The sequence below is a fragment of the Trichechus manatus genome, unplaced genomic scaffold (genome assembly GCF_000243295.1).
Source record: "Trichechus manatus latirostris isolate Lorelei unplaced genomic scaffold, TriManLat1.0 scaffold00011, whole genome shotgun sequence".
NCBI lineage: Eukaryota > Metazoa > Chordata > Mammalia > Sirenia > Trichechidae > Trichechus > Trichechus manatus.
This window is the reverse complement of record NW_004443947.1, coordinates 12,192,022-12,206,221: the sequence shown is the minus strand read 5'-3', so window position 1 is coordinate 12,206,221 and position 14,200 is coordinate 12,192,022.

The window sequence follows — 14,200 nt, the reverse complement described above, 5'->3', positions numbered from 1 at the left end:
ATGCTGCCTGGAGTTGAGCCTTGCAGGGACATCGAGGATACTGTCCGGGAAGACAAATGGGAGAGGGTCTCCATCCTTCTTCTGGATTGTGACCCCTGTTTACATCCAAACCCAGACTTCTTTTACCTTATTTGAAATGTAGTAGGCACGTTTCTCCTCTCACTTTTGTTTGTTTTCCTGTATAAAGATTTTGACTATAAAAATATTAGGCTGTGTGAAATATCTACCACCATCTGTCAGCTTGTCCTCCTGTGATGGCTTGTGTGTTGCTATGATGCTGAAATCTATGCCATCCGTATTGAAAATACCAGCAGGGCCCCCCATGCTGAACAGGTTTCAGTGCAGCCTCCAGGCTAAGAAAGACCAGGAAGAAAGGCCTGGTGATACACTTTCAAAAATTAGCCAATGAAAACCCTGTGAATCACAACAAAATATTGTCCAGTATAGTGCTGGAAGATGAGCCCCCTGAGTTAGAAGGCACTCAAAATACACAGTGGCCACAATAATAGGGTTGAGCATACCAACGATCATGAAGATGGTGGAGGACCAGGCACCGTTTCCTTCTGTTGTACATCGGGTCACCATGAGTCAGGAGACTGGAAGGCAACTAACAATTACAAAAAGTAAAATATATTTGGAGCTCAGGTTATACGGCTCACCAGAAGACAGATGACCGTTCACTGGGTTCTGTGGCTGTAAAGCTGCTCAAAGCCCTATATCAGAAGTTAATAGGTAAGAAGTCAATAAATCATCTGAAGCAATTCAATGCAAATTAGGCAACCAGGTAGTTTTTTCTTTGCTTTTGTTCTTGTTTTTGTAGTTCAGCCAGCATTTATTGAGGTGTATTCCATTCCAGACACTGTGCTAAATGAGACGAGAGTTGAATAAAATACAGTATCTTTTTTATATTCTTATTTACTGGTTGTTAACGTTTTTGCCACATTTGTTTCTCTCTCTCTCTCTCTGTTTTTAAATATTGCATTGTGTTTCAGTTGAAACTTTACACAGCAAATTAGGTTCCCATTTAACAATTTTTATACAACTTGTTCCATGACATTGATTACATTTTTCACAGTGTGTCAACATTCTCATTATTTCCATTCTGTCTGTTCTGTTTCCATCAATCTAGCTTTGTTGCTCCTCTTTACCTTCTCAACTTTGTTTTAAAGTAAATGTTGACCTTTCAGTCTCATATAATTGATTATTTACGGGAGCACAGTACTCATGTGTGATATTGTTTACTTTATAAGGTGACCACCAGGAGTGGCTTGAGTTCCAGGTTCAAAGGGTATCTTAGGGTGATAGTCTTGAGGATTTCTCTAGTCTCTATTGGTCCAGTAAATCTGGCCTTTTTTTTAAGAATTTAAGTTTTGTTCTACATTCTTTTCCCTTTCTATGTGGGATCTTCTCTTGTGTCCCTGGTCAGAACAGTCTGTAGTGGTAGCTGGCACCACCTAGTTCTTCTGGTCTCAGGCTAGATGAGGCCATGGTTCATGTGGGCTATTAGTCCTGTGGACTAATTTCTTCTTTGAGTCTTTCGTTTCCTTCATTCTCTTTTGTTCTAGACAAGTAGAGACCAGTAGTTATATCTTAAATGGTCTCTCTCTCTCTCTTTCTCTTTTTCTCTGCTCCTTCCTCTTCCCTCTCTCTGAAATGCTCAAATGGTTGCTGAACCATTTGAAAGCAAGTTGCAGACATCATGGCACTTTACTCCTAAAAGCTTCAGCTTATATCTCCTAAGAACAAGAAAACTCTCCTACATGATTACAATACTAATATCACTCCCAAGGTATTTAACACTGACTCAATAATATTATCTAAAGTACATTTCCCCAATTGTCCCAAGAATGTTCTTTATAGGTTTTTCTTTTTGGTAATCTAGGATCCACTCATGGATTACGCATTGCATTTGGCATCTTCTTAATCTTTGGATAGAAAGAGAGTTCTCTAAAGGGAACGTAAGTATAATTCTCAAATACATACTTTCAAGAAAGAACTTTTGGACTCAAACTGAAAAGACAAGCTCCTTCCACAAACGACCTTTGGATGTTGCATAATTCTCATGCCTAACTACAGATGGGCAAATTATTTCTCAGACGAGCATATGGGCTCCTAATTATTCTAACAGATTAATGCCATTTGCTCCCTACACGAAGGAAAACTGGTTAAAAGTTGGTGTCAAGGGGGTCTTAGGCCCTGATCAGGGTATAGTCCATGCCCTCTGGCACATGTCCATGCCCACTGGGGGCCTAATCTGTGCTGGGCCTGTTTTAGGCATTAGAGATGCAGGACAAATACAAACCAGTCCCGCCCTCACAGAGTTTACAGTCTGGATGGAAGAGGAAAAAAAAGAGAAAGAGAGTAGGGAAATAAAATGGTCAGGCTAGATTGCAGACAGACAAAGTAGATCGAGGGACACAGCACAAGCTTGGACAGTGAGAGGAGTCACATCTACACTGGAACCTGAAGAAGGTGAATTTGCCCTATGAAGACAGATGAGTAGTAGTTTCAGCAGGAGAAACAGCCTGTGTGAAGGCCCAGGGATGAGAAGAGCTGAGAGTGTACAATGCACAAACACAAGCTCAGTTGTGCAGTTTGGGGGGAGGTAGGGTGAAGCCGAGGCTGGAAGGGTGAACCAAGGCCAGCCCAAGCTGGATGCTACCACACGCGTAAGGTATTTGAATTTTACTCTAAGACCAGCAAGGAGCCACCGAAGGGGGGTGTAACATGACTGGATTTTCACTTTACAACTATCATCCTGGTACTGTGTGGAATGACGGGGCAAATGAGCAGAGAAAGAAAGACCAGCTGGAAGGCTGTATAAGGTGCAGATGATGGTGGCCTGAATCTAAGGTAGCTGGAGTAGAGATGGAGAGAAGGGAGCAGATAGATACAAGATGGATTTTGGAGATAGAAGCCGAGGCTCTTGTAAAAAAGAATCAACATGTGGAGTAAAGAAAGGGGAGAAATCCTGCACAATGTCCAGATGTCTATAATTAAAACAATGTTTAGAACAAGGGTCCACAAACTACAGCCTGTAGGCCGTAAATAAAGTTTTATTGGAACACAGCCAGGCCCATTTGTTTATGAATTGTTTATGGCTGCTTTCAGTCCCTGTGTGGTGCAAATGGTTAACACACTTAGCCGCTAATCAAAAGGTTGGAGGTTCAAGTTCACCCAGAGGCACTTCAGAAGAAAGGCCTGGTGATCTACTTCTGAAAAATCAGCCATTGAAAGCCCTATGGCACACAGTTCTACTTTGACACATCTTAGTTATCTAGTGCTACTGTACCAGAAATACCACAAGTGGATGACTTCAACGAACAGAAGTTTGTTCTTTCTAAGTCTAGTAGGCTAGAAGTCTGAATTCAGGGTGTCAGCTCCAGGGGAAGGCTTTCTGTCTCTGTTGGCTCTGGAGGAAGGTCCTTGTCATCAATCTTCCCCTGGTCTAGGAGCTTCTCAGCACAGGGACCCTGGTTCCAAAGGCTCTTGTTTCTTGGTGGTATAAGGACCTCATGTCTCTCTGCTGGCTTCTTTCTTTTATATCTCAAAAGAGATTGGTTTAAGACACAATCTAATCTTGTAGATTGAGTCCTGCCTCATTAACATAACTGCCTCTAATCCTGCCTCATTAATATCACAGAGGTAGGATTTATAACACATAGGAAAATCACATCAGATGACATAATGGTGGACAATCATTCAATACTGGGAATCATGGCCTAGCCAAGTTGACACATATTTTGGGGGGGATACAATTCAATCCATGACAACACACATGGGGTCACCATGAATCAGGATCAACCAGATGGCAACTGGGTTTTGGTTATGGCTGCTTTCACACCACAGCAGCAGACCCGAGAAGTTGCAACAGAGACTGTATGGCCCACAAAGCCAAAAATATTTACTATCTGGTTCTTTACAGAAAATGTTTGCCAACCCCTCTTCTAGAACATTGTATTCCAGAGATGCCTCAGGGATAAAAAGGATCTTTTCGTCAAGTAAGTTTAGGCAATTCTGTGATCTGTGTTGTTCTCTCGACTGTTCACCATGGCTGTAGGAACACTGAGAACTCTGAGAATTTCTACGATAGAGATCTCTGTGCTTTATTGAAACCAACATTTCCCAAGTGTATTTGCTCATAGACCCTTTTTAAGTTTTAACCCTGAGGAATTCAACTGTGGATGCTTGCCTTAGATTAGGAGGTATACTGGAGGGGTAAAGATTGGTGAGAACAGCAGTCAGGAGATCTAGTAAGATGGCACTGAAAAGGCTAAGAATGAGACAGAAGGGCCTGAGCTAGGGCTTAGGTCAAAAAGAAGGGAGAGGCATAAGGGAGGCTGTGAAGACAGAACCTTCAGGTTTCCTACCTGGATAACTGTAGGGAGCATGAAAAGAAGTAGAAACATAGAAGGGGAGGAGAACAGGAGAAGTTGGTTTGAGGAAGAGGGCTCAATTCTAGCTTTAAAAAAAAAACAAAAACAAACCTGTTCCCATCAGGTCAATTCCAACCCATAGCTACCCTAGAGACAGAGTAGAACTTCCGCATAGGGTTTCCAAGGAGTGGCTGGTGGATTACCATTGCGCCACCGGAAACATTTTGTTAACTCAGAATAAGCAACAAACTTATGCTTCCAGGAAGATGTAGTAGATGCACTTTTTCTTATTCCTCCCACTAAGTACAGTAAAACCTGCAGAAGCCGGAACCTGTGTAAGACGGAAACCTGTCAGAGAAGGAACACTCAAATATTTTCCACTAAAACAAGTAACAGAAAAATGGTAAGACTGCACCCTGTCAAAGGTGGAAACCTTGCAAGACCTGGGGGAAGAAAAGGCAGTCTCATCGAGTTCTGACTCTTACAGGTTTCACTGTACAGCCAAAGGTTAAGTGCTGAACTACTAACCAAAAGGTTGGCGGTTCAAACCCACCCAGAGGCACCTTGGAAGACAGGCCTGGGGATTTGCTTCCAAAAGGTCACATGAGGTTGCTGTGACTCATAATCAACTCAACTGCAACAATAACAAGTACAACCCAAATCCTCTGACGCTGTAGATAAAACAAACATAAGAAGGTTCTGAAAGGTGGAGAGAAGAGGCAGATGGATAGGGAACTCCGCACCTGAAGAACTACATGGTGGTGAATTCCTTGGTTTTCTTTTTATCTCAAATATGCTGGACTGAGTGTTAGGGGAGCAGGCAACTCAGAAATGCCAACCGGCGCAGATTAAAAAAAAAAAAACCAACAAAAGCCTTCTCTCTCTAGCCAAAGGTCCGCGAAAGGGGCAGCCTAGCAAGACAGGACACTTTTAGATAATAACTGCCAAACACTACGGAAACTGCCGTGGTTCCGCTCCAACCCCTGCTAGCAATGGCCGAGTAGGGAGCCTAGACTTCCACCTTCCAGAGGCTCTAACAAGGCATTTCCACTCCCCCACTGGGGTGATGTCAGAGAAGGCCAAATAGGGAGCCAGAGCTTTCATCCCCACTGGCAGTAACAAGCCCTCCACCTGCCTGTGGTGTCAGTGGAGACCACATGGAGAGCCTGGACTCCCACCCCTCCATCAGTAATGAAGACCCTCCCCATCTGGTGTTAACAGGGGTCAAGTGGGAAACTAGACTTCTACTTCCACCTGGCAATAACGAGGCAAGATCCTCCTCCCCCTGCCAGAGTGGCATCAGAAAAAGCCAGCTAAAACAGAAGGTTTAAATAAGATCTGGAGTCTAGAAAATAATATGGAAATGTCCAGGTATTCACTGAAAATCACTCATCGTACCAAGAACCAGGAAGATCTCAAACTGAATGAGAGAAGGCAATCAATAGATGCCAACACCCAGATGACAGGGATGTTAGAATTAATATTAGATAAATTAGAATTCTCTAACATAGATTTTAAAGCAGCCATGACAAAAATGCTTCAACAAGCAATTACAAACTAGCTCAGATGAAAAAACAGAAAGCCTCAGCAAAGAATTAAAATGTCTCAGGAAAGAAATAAATGATACAAACAATAGAAGGAAGAACTAAACGGAAATTTTAGAACTGAAAAGTACAATAGCCAAAATAAAAATTTCAGTGGGTGAGCTCAAGAGCAGAATAGAGGGGACAGAGAAGAGAATCAATGAACTGGACAATAGAGTGATAGAAATTACTCAGTCTGAACAATAGAGAGAAAAACGCTGAAAAAATAAAAAGAAAAGAGAAAGAACAAAGCCTCAGCAACCTACATAACTATAAAGAAAGATCAGAGTCCCAGATGAAGACGAGAAAGATGGTGGTAAAAGTACTCAAAGAAATAAAGGCTGATCACTTTCCAAATTTGACAACAGACATAAAACTACAGATCCAAGAGCTGACCAAATTCCAAACAAGACAAACCCAGAGAAGTCCACACCAAGAGACATCATAATTAAACTTCTAAAAACTAAAGACAAAGTAAGCAAAGTATCGAACCTTTATCAGGCTATATCCTACTCTTAGAGGCTACTACAGCTGGGTGGCCAGGGCGGGGGAACACAGACTCTGTTCTTCTGGATCATGGAGGAGATGACAATGCAGGAAGCCATGAGTTTTGGGGTCAGAGACTCTTGTAGGATGTTAGGGCGACTACCTCCTGGCTTGAGGGTCCCTATGGAGAACAAACTCATACGGTTTTCGAAAAAATGGAAACAGGGCCCTTTTGGTATCTACCAGTTGCCATTGAGTTGCCCCCCAAATCATGGTAACCCCATGTGTGTCACAGTAGAACTGTGTTCCATAGGGTTTTTAATGGCTGATTTTTTGGAAGTAGATCACCAGGCCTTTCTTCTAAAGCACCTCTGGGTGGACTCAAACCTCCAGTCTTTCAGTTAGCAGCCAAGGGTGTTAACTTTTTGCAACACCCAGAAACTCCTTTGGTATCTTGTCCATTCCATTGCTGATAAGTTGATTCTGACTCACAGGGTAGAGTAGAACTGCCCCATAGTGTGTCCAAGGCTGTAACCTTTTTTTTTTTTTTTTTTTTTTGTTTGTGCTTTTCGGGAAAGTTTACAGAGTAAATTAGTTTATCATTAAACAATCAATACACAAATTGTTTTGTGACATTGGTTGCCAATGCTGCAATGTATCAACACTCTCCCCTTCTCCATCCCAGGTTGCCTATTTCCATTTGTCCAGTTTTCCTGTCCCTTCCTGCCTTCTCGTTTTTGCTTTTGGGCTGGTGCGCCCATTTAATCTTGTGTACATGACTGAACTACGAAACACGTTCCTCACATGTGTTATTTTTTGCCCTGTAGACCCATCTAATCTTTGGCTGAAGGGTGAACCTCGTGAGTGACTTCAGTACAGAATTAAAAGGGTGTCTGGGGTCCATACTGTTGGGGTTTCTCCAGTCTCTGTCAGACCAGAAAATCTGATCTTTTTTGTGTGTGTGAATTTGAATTTTGTTCTACATTTTTCTCCAGCTCTGTCCAGGACCGTCTATTGTGATCCTTGTCAGAGCAATCAGTAGTGATAGCCAGGCACCATCCAGTTGTTCTGGGCTCAGTCTGGTGGAGGCTGTGGTAGTTGTGGTCCATTAGTGCTTTGGACTAATCTTTCCCTTGTGTCTTTGGCTTTCTTCATTCTCTTCTGACCCTGTCTAAAGCAGATTCTCTATCAATCCCCACTATTAAATCTGTCTAAAGCCCTGTTTGGTTTTTTTATGTTATTTATCATTGATTTATTCATTTGAAGACTTGTTTATTGTAGGCCTGGTGGTGCAAATGTTACATGCTCGGCCGCTAACCCAAAGGTTGGAGGTTTGAGTCCACCCACAGGTATATAGGAAGAAAAGCCTGATTAGCAACTTCTGAAAAATCAGCCACTGAGAACCCTGCGGAGCACAGTTCTACTCTTATACATGTGGGGTCAGAGTCGACTCAACAACAACCTTTTTTTTCCCCCCTATTGAACTGTAAGCTCTAGAAACCACTCTTGCATCCCAAGCACTCAACACATTGTCCAGCACACAGTAGGCAGACAAGAAAGTCTTGTTGAATCAATGACTAACAAGTTGAGAAGGGAAGCAGAAGCACCTTTAAAGAGCACCTCCTATGTTTCCCGAGCTGAGCTGAGTACTTTATTTACATGATCTCATTTAGTTGTCACAGATTGACAGTGAGGTAGGTATTGTTGCTCTCATTTTACAGACGAAGAAACTGAGGGTCAGAGAGGTGCAGTCTCAAGCCCAAAGTCACACATCTACCAAGATGCAAAGCCCAGTTTTAGATATAGATTTTTTTTTTTCTGCCCATGTTTTTCCTACTCCACACAGTCACCCTGCTGAGGCAGGCTCTCTGGGTCTAAGCCCCAGCTCTACACCCTTCTTGCTGGGTAGCCTATGGCATTCACTTAAATTACTCATCTAGAAGGGGGTGAAATTCTGAGAATGGGGTGTCAAAGAGTGCACAGTGGGCAGGTAAAGTGCATTTCCTCCAATGCCTCTCTAAGCAGTTGTGCTGGAGTTTAATTTAAGTGCCTGGGTACCATGGTGATGCAAGGTCTATAAATACGCCAGAGATGCTTCCATTCAGCCATTTGCAGGTTACTGCACTTGCGCCCCCACCCCCGTTTCCCACCAGGGCTCGGCTTCTGCTGGTGGAGTGGTAGGGGAGGAAAGCACTGCTTTGCAGGAACTCCCTCCTCCCACCCCCACTTTCTTTCTCCTCTACACACCCCCACCCTTGGAACTGAGATCTCATCTCTACCTCCTCCTTCAGTGCATAATTCATTTCCTAGTTGGTGAAACTTCCAAGACAAAACAGCTCCCAGCCCCAGTACCCAGGGGACTCTGATGGGAGAGTCAGAACCAGAGCGGCCACTCAAACTCTCCTGTCAGCCCCAGGGTAACCTCTTGTCCAGGAGAAATCCAGCTTAGTAGATGAATGTGCCTGCAAGGGGTAAAAGGTGGGGAAGGGGAAGTCAGGCAACAGAGGGAGAAAACTGCTCCTTGCATGGAGACAGCTCAGCTCCTCGTACCGAAACCCCAGCCGGTCTTACTGACAGCACCGGGAGAGCTGCCAAGGGTCAGGCTGATCTACTGGATCCTTCAGCGCAGAATTCAAATCCCCACCTCAGTGCTGCTCTCTCATGGAAGCTTGGCTATGACAGGCTTTAGACTGGCTCCCCAACCTCCATGAGCCTTCTCCAACCACTCCAAATAGAAATGTAACCCAAACAAAAGTGGGAGTTCAAGACTAGTCTCCTAGCTTCTCCTCCACCCCCTTCCAACCAGACTGTTGCCCTGAAGTTCCTCCTTCCTAAGCATTCAGCAATTCTGGCAATTGAGTAGAAAATGAAAAACCCAGCGGAAGGAGCTGAGGCTGAATCTTAGGTCTATTATGTACTTTGTGACTGTGGAAAAGTCATTTTGCCTCTCTGGGTCTTCCTTTCCTCATCTGTAAAATGGGACTAAGTAGAACTGGGGCAATGAGTCATTATTCACATAAACTCCATCTCCTTATTTGTCAAATGAGTAGTCTATCCTTGATTAAAGGGGGCAGTGGTAGTTGAGTGGTAGAATTCTCACCTTGCACGTGGGATACCTGGTTCCATTCCTGGCCAATGCACCTCATGTATAGTCACCACCTGTTTGTCAGTGGAGCTTGTGTGTTGCTATGATGCTGAACAGGTTTCAGCAGAGCTTCCAGACTAAGATGGACTAGGAAGAAAGGCCTGGAGATCTACTTCCAAAAATCAGCCAGTGAAAACTCTATGGATCACAACGGTCTGATCCCATTTGTGTATGAGGTTGCCACGAGTTGGAGACCATCTCGACAGCAGCTAACAACAAGATGCTAGATTTATTTTAATTTATTTGCCACTGCTGTATTAAGTCCTGAAGACCCAGAGATAAAGAAGAAACCATCTCTACTGCTTGGGTTCTCATATTGCCAAGGTTTCTTCCACCCGAACTTTCTCTGGCTTAGGATGTTGTCCTATCATTGAAGAAAAATAGTTATTGGTGCAATTATGAACCTTAAATAATGCACAACTAAAGTGAGGGCACGTTGTTGGCTCAATCACTCCCCAAGCTGTGTGGGAGGGCCAGCATGAGGTAGGGAGGTGCAGGCATGGAGTAGGAAGAAAAATCTCAGCAGAGGTTTCCTGAGCCTCCATTTCCTTGAAAAATGCACACGCTAACAGGAAGCGAGCTGCTGTTGACATCTCTGTTCCTTTTTTTAAGCTTAATTTCTCCTCCACACCACCTCTCTCCATGAAACATGCTCGCCTGTCTGCCTGAACTCCCTGAAATGTGTGTGGGAAAACAGCCTTTCTTCTTTACTGTCACCATGGGGAAAGGATTGAAGTGGGCCTCTTTCTTAAAAACAACCTGTCTCAGGCTCAGGTGTCTCCCATGGGTCACCTGGATGGGAAAGCAAATGAAGAAAGGCTTAGGCTTGCGGTCACTCCTTCTGCTTGGCTCCAGCACTGGCCATGCACATCTCCTCCAACAGATAGCCAGACACCACCCCAGGAGCAAGGCCTGGAGAGGCCTTGGCTTCTTGTCTTCAGATTCCTGAAGTTCAGTCACCTGTGGAATAACGTCCACTTCAGCCTATCACGTGGCTGAGCTGGTTTTACCTTTAATCCTTTTCACATTTGCCTGCAGCCTCCTTGCAGAATGCCTGGGGATGATTCACCCACCATCACATGGGCAGGCAATCATCTGTTTTATTGTCTCACCCAGCTTGCAGCTTCTGGGAGATAACCTAGGATTCTTTTGTTGTGGGGTGGGGGTGGGAGGTGAGAAGGGCGAACAGATCAAGGCCTTAAGGAGTCAGTATCTGCTATGGTCTCTTCTTTCTTGCTCCCAGCCCAGGTCTAAAGGTCTAAAAGAATAAGCCATTTGGAAATGCTAGTGGCTTGCACACCTGGGCTAAAAAGAAAGTTGGATTTGGCAGCCTACAAAGTGTTTTCCCTTCACAGCCAATGCCAACCACTGAGAAAAGTTGGTCGGAAAACAGCAGATGAAATCAGCAATGGGGAGGGTTATCACAAGCAGCCATGTACAATTTCAGGAAGGGAAAGGACAAGGGGTTGTGTTTTGAACAGAAAATACTTCATCGATCTGCATTTAATAGATACGTGCTTGCTACGAGGCATGGTTATCCAAATGTACCACAGTGGGGCCCCAAAGATGGTGGCTAATCACTGAGTACTAAGCCCTTTACATCTGTCATCTCACTTAGCCCTTAGAGCAAGCCCTAAGGAGTGGATAGGAGCCCTGGTGGTGTAGTGGTTTAATACTTGGCTGCTAACCAAAAGGTCGGCAGTTTGAACCCACCAGCCATTCTGAGGGAGAAAGATGTGGCAGTCTATCCATAAAGATTACAGCCTTGGAAACCCTATGGGGCAGTTCCACTCTGTCCTATAGGGTCATTATGAGTCAGAATATACTCGACAGCAACGCGTTAAGGAGTGGATATTATTATGTGATTTTTTTTCAGACCTAAGACTGGGACTCGCCAGCTAGAAAATAGGGCATGTTTCAGACCCTAGCAGCCTGATTTCAGAGGTCTTGCTCTCAGTCAAAGATGCTGAAGCAAACATCAACAGAGATGTATCTTCTACATCCTAGTTTGGTGAGTAGCATCTGGGATCTTAAAAGCTTGGGAGTAGTCATCTAAAGATACAACCATTGCTCTCTACTCATCTGGAAAAAAAGAGAAAGAAGGAAACCAAAGACTCAAAGAAGTAACTAGTCTACAGGACAAATAGTCTACATGAACCATGGCCTTACCTATCCTGATACCAGAAGAACTAGATGGTGCCCAGCTACCACTACTGACCATTCAAATCAGGGCCACAATAGATGGATCCTGATAGAATGGGAGAATAATGTGGAACAGAACCTCAAATTCCTAAAAAATGAAACAAAACAAAACAAAACAAAAAAAAACATCTACTGGACTGGTTGAGACTGGAGGACTCTCTGTTATCCCGAGACACACTTCAAAACCTTGAACCAAAAATAACCTCTGAGGTCAACTTGCATCTAAATAACAAATTGGCTTGAAAATAATGAATATCACTTATACGCACTGTGCTCCTTTAAAAAAATCACCTGTATGAGACCAAACGGTCAGCAATCACTTTAAAACAAAGAGGAAAATATAAGAGTCAGGGAAATTAGATTAATGAAAACAGAACAACCAAAACAGAAATAATGAGAATGTTCATGCGTTGTGAAGAATGTAACCAATATCACTGAACAACTTGTGTAGAAATTGTTGAATGGAACCTAAACTGCTGTGTGAACTGTAAATATTATTTTTTTAAAAAATACAAAAAAAAAAATCAACAGAGACAAACATTTGTCTGCATGAATAATATTCCAGATCTAGACCATAAATATATTCCGGAGTTATGGAGTAATTAAAAAAATAATAAAAGGACTATAGCTTAATGGCTGAGCACATGGTCACTGGAGTCAGACAGACCTGGCCCCGCACCGCCACTCATTAGCTCTGTATCCCTGGGCAACAACCTAGCCTCTTAGAGTCTCAATTTTCTCATGTGTAAAATGGGTATAATAGTAGTCCCTACTCCAAAGGGCTGTTGTGAGGATTAAATGAGATCATGTATGTGAGACACTTAGTTCCATGTTGGCTTTACTTTTGGGCTATTACCCAAATCAATAATTGGAAGTTTTTATATACTGAAGGCTTAGCCCAAGCAGAGAAAGTACAGATGGCTGTGGGAACCCCTCCTGAAGGGATGGGGAAATCCTTCTTTGGGGTGGTGGGGGCCAGCCTGAGGCCCACATTCCTGGACTCTCGTGCCTGGCACTTAGGAAAGAAAGGAAGGAAGGTAGGAAGGAAGAGAAGGAGGAAAGGTGGGCCAAACACAGCCCATAGGCCTGGCTTCAGGGAAATAACTAACTTTGCAGAAGGTGTTTGGAGGTGAGGAGCTCACCATGGGGGGGTCTTCTCTATCAAGAGGGGATGAGATTAAAAACATGGGACTCCCTCCCTTGCTCAGCATACTCTGGCCAGATGGCACAGGCTGCCTGCCCCTCTGGAAGACATGGGATAAGAGAATCCACCACACTAGGCTTCATTCCTCCAGTCCAGCTTTCCATGATTCCATCATATGTTCCGGGCCAGAAAAAAAAAAAAAAAAAACAATGGTTAAACACATACTTGGGAAACATAGCTATTGAGGGGATGACCAAGCACAAAGCTGATCCTTAACTCAATCCTGCTACTTTTTTTTTTTTTGCATTTACTGTTGTTACTCTCTCAAAAAAACATTGTCTCTAATTTTCTTTAATTCTTAAATTTTTTTCAAAATGGAATTGAGCTTTGCTTTCTTTTTTCTTCTGCAAATCCATAATACAATAACTACCTCAAAAGATCACAGAAGACAATAGCATGTGAAGCTGCTAGACCACACGCTGACACAGGGAAGTACTCAATTTAGCTAACAACAACAACAATATCCTTATTATTACTTTCACAAAGTATTTCCCTGACACTGTCTGGAACTCTTCCTCAACTCTTCCCACTTCTAACTTTAGGGACCCTGAGGAGACAGAACTACATCTGCAATACTGGAGTGGGGGTGGGGAGGGGACTGAAATGTCATGGGGAGAAGGATTGAATAAGAGGGTGACAGATGGCAGTGTTGGGGGAAGGGACCTGAGATCCTGGAAAACTTATGTTCCCTGATTTGCAAGATTGTTTCCGTTTAACCACTTCTTGCCTGACTCCTGAGTCTACTAAGCAAAGAAGGAGGGAGTTGTGAGATTTGGGGCCACCTGTGCCAAGAGCCTGGACACTCGGGGTGGTGAAAGCCAGGACCATTGGAAAGCAGAGGTAAAGCAAGTCTTGCCCTAGCCTCCGGGGGCTCCAGAGTCTGAGTCCAGGACGCAAGTAGGGGCATCCTCCCTTCCCCCTGGCAGGGGCAGCGAAGGGGTAGCCGGTGGTTTGGACTGTCCCACGAGGGGGCGCGTCCCCAGCCCTAGGACCCGCCCTCGCGGCGCTGGGCGCGGGGAGGGGACCCGGGAACCCAGGAGCTCGGCGCTCCGCCTCCCGTTTCCGGGGCAGCGCGGCTACCTGCACCGCCCGGGCCGCACCTGGCGGAGGCAGAAAGTCGCAAACCCAGCGAGCGCAGAGCGGCAGAGCCGAGAGGAGGGGACAGCACCCGGCTCGGGGGAAGAAGAGGCGGCGGCGGCGGCGG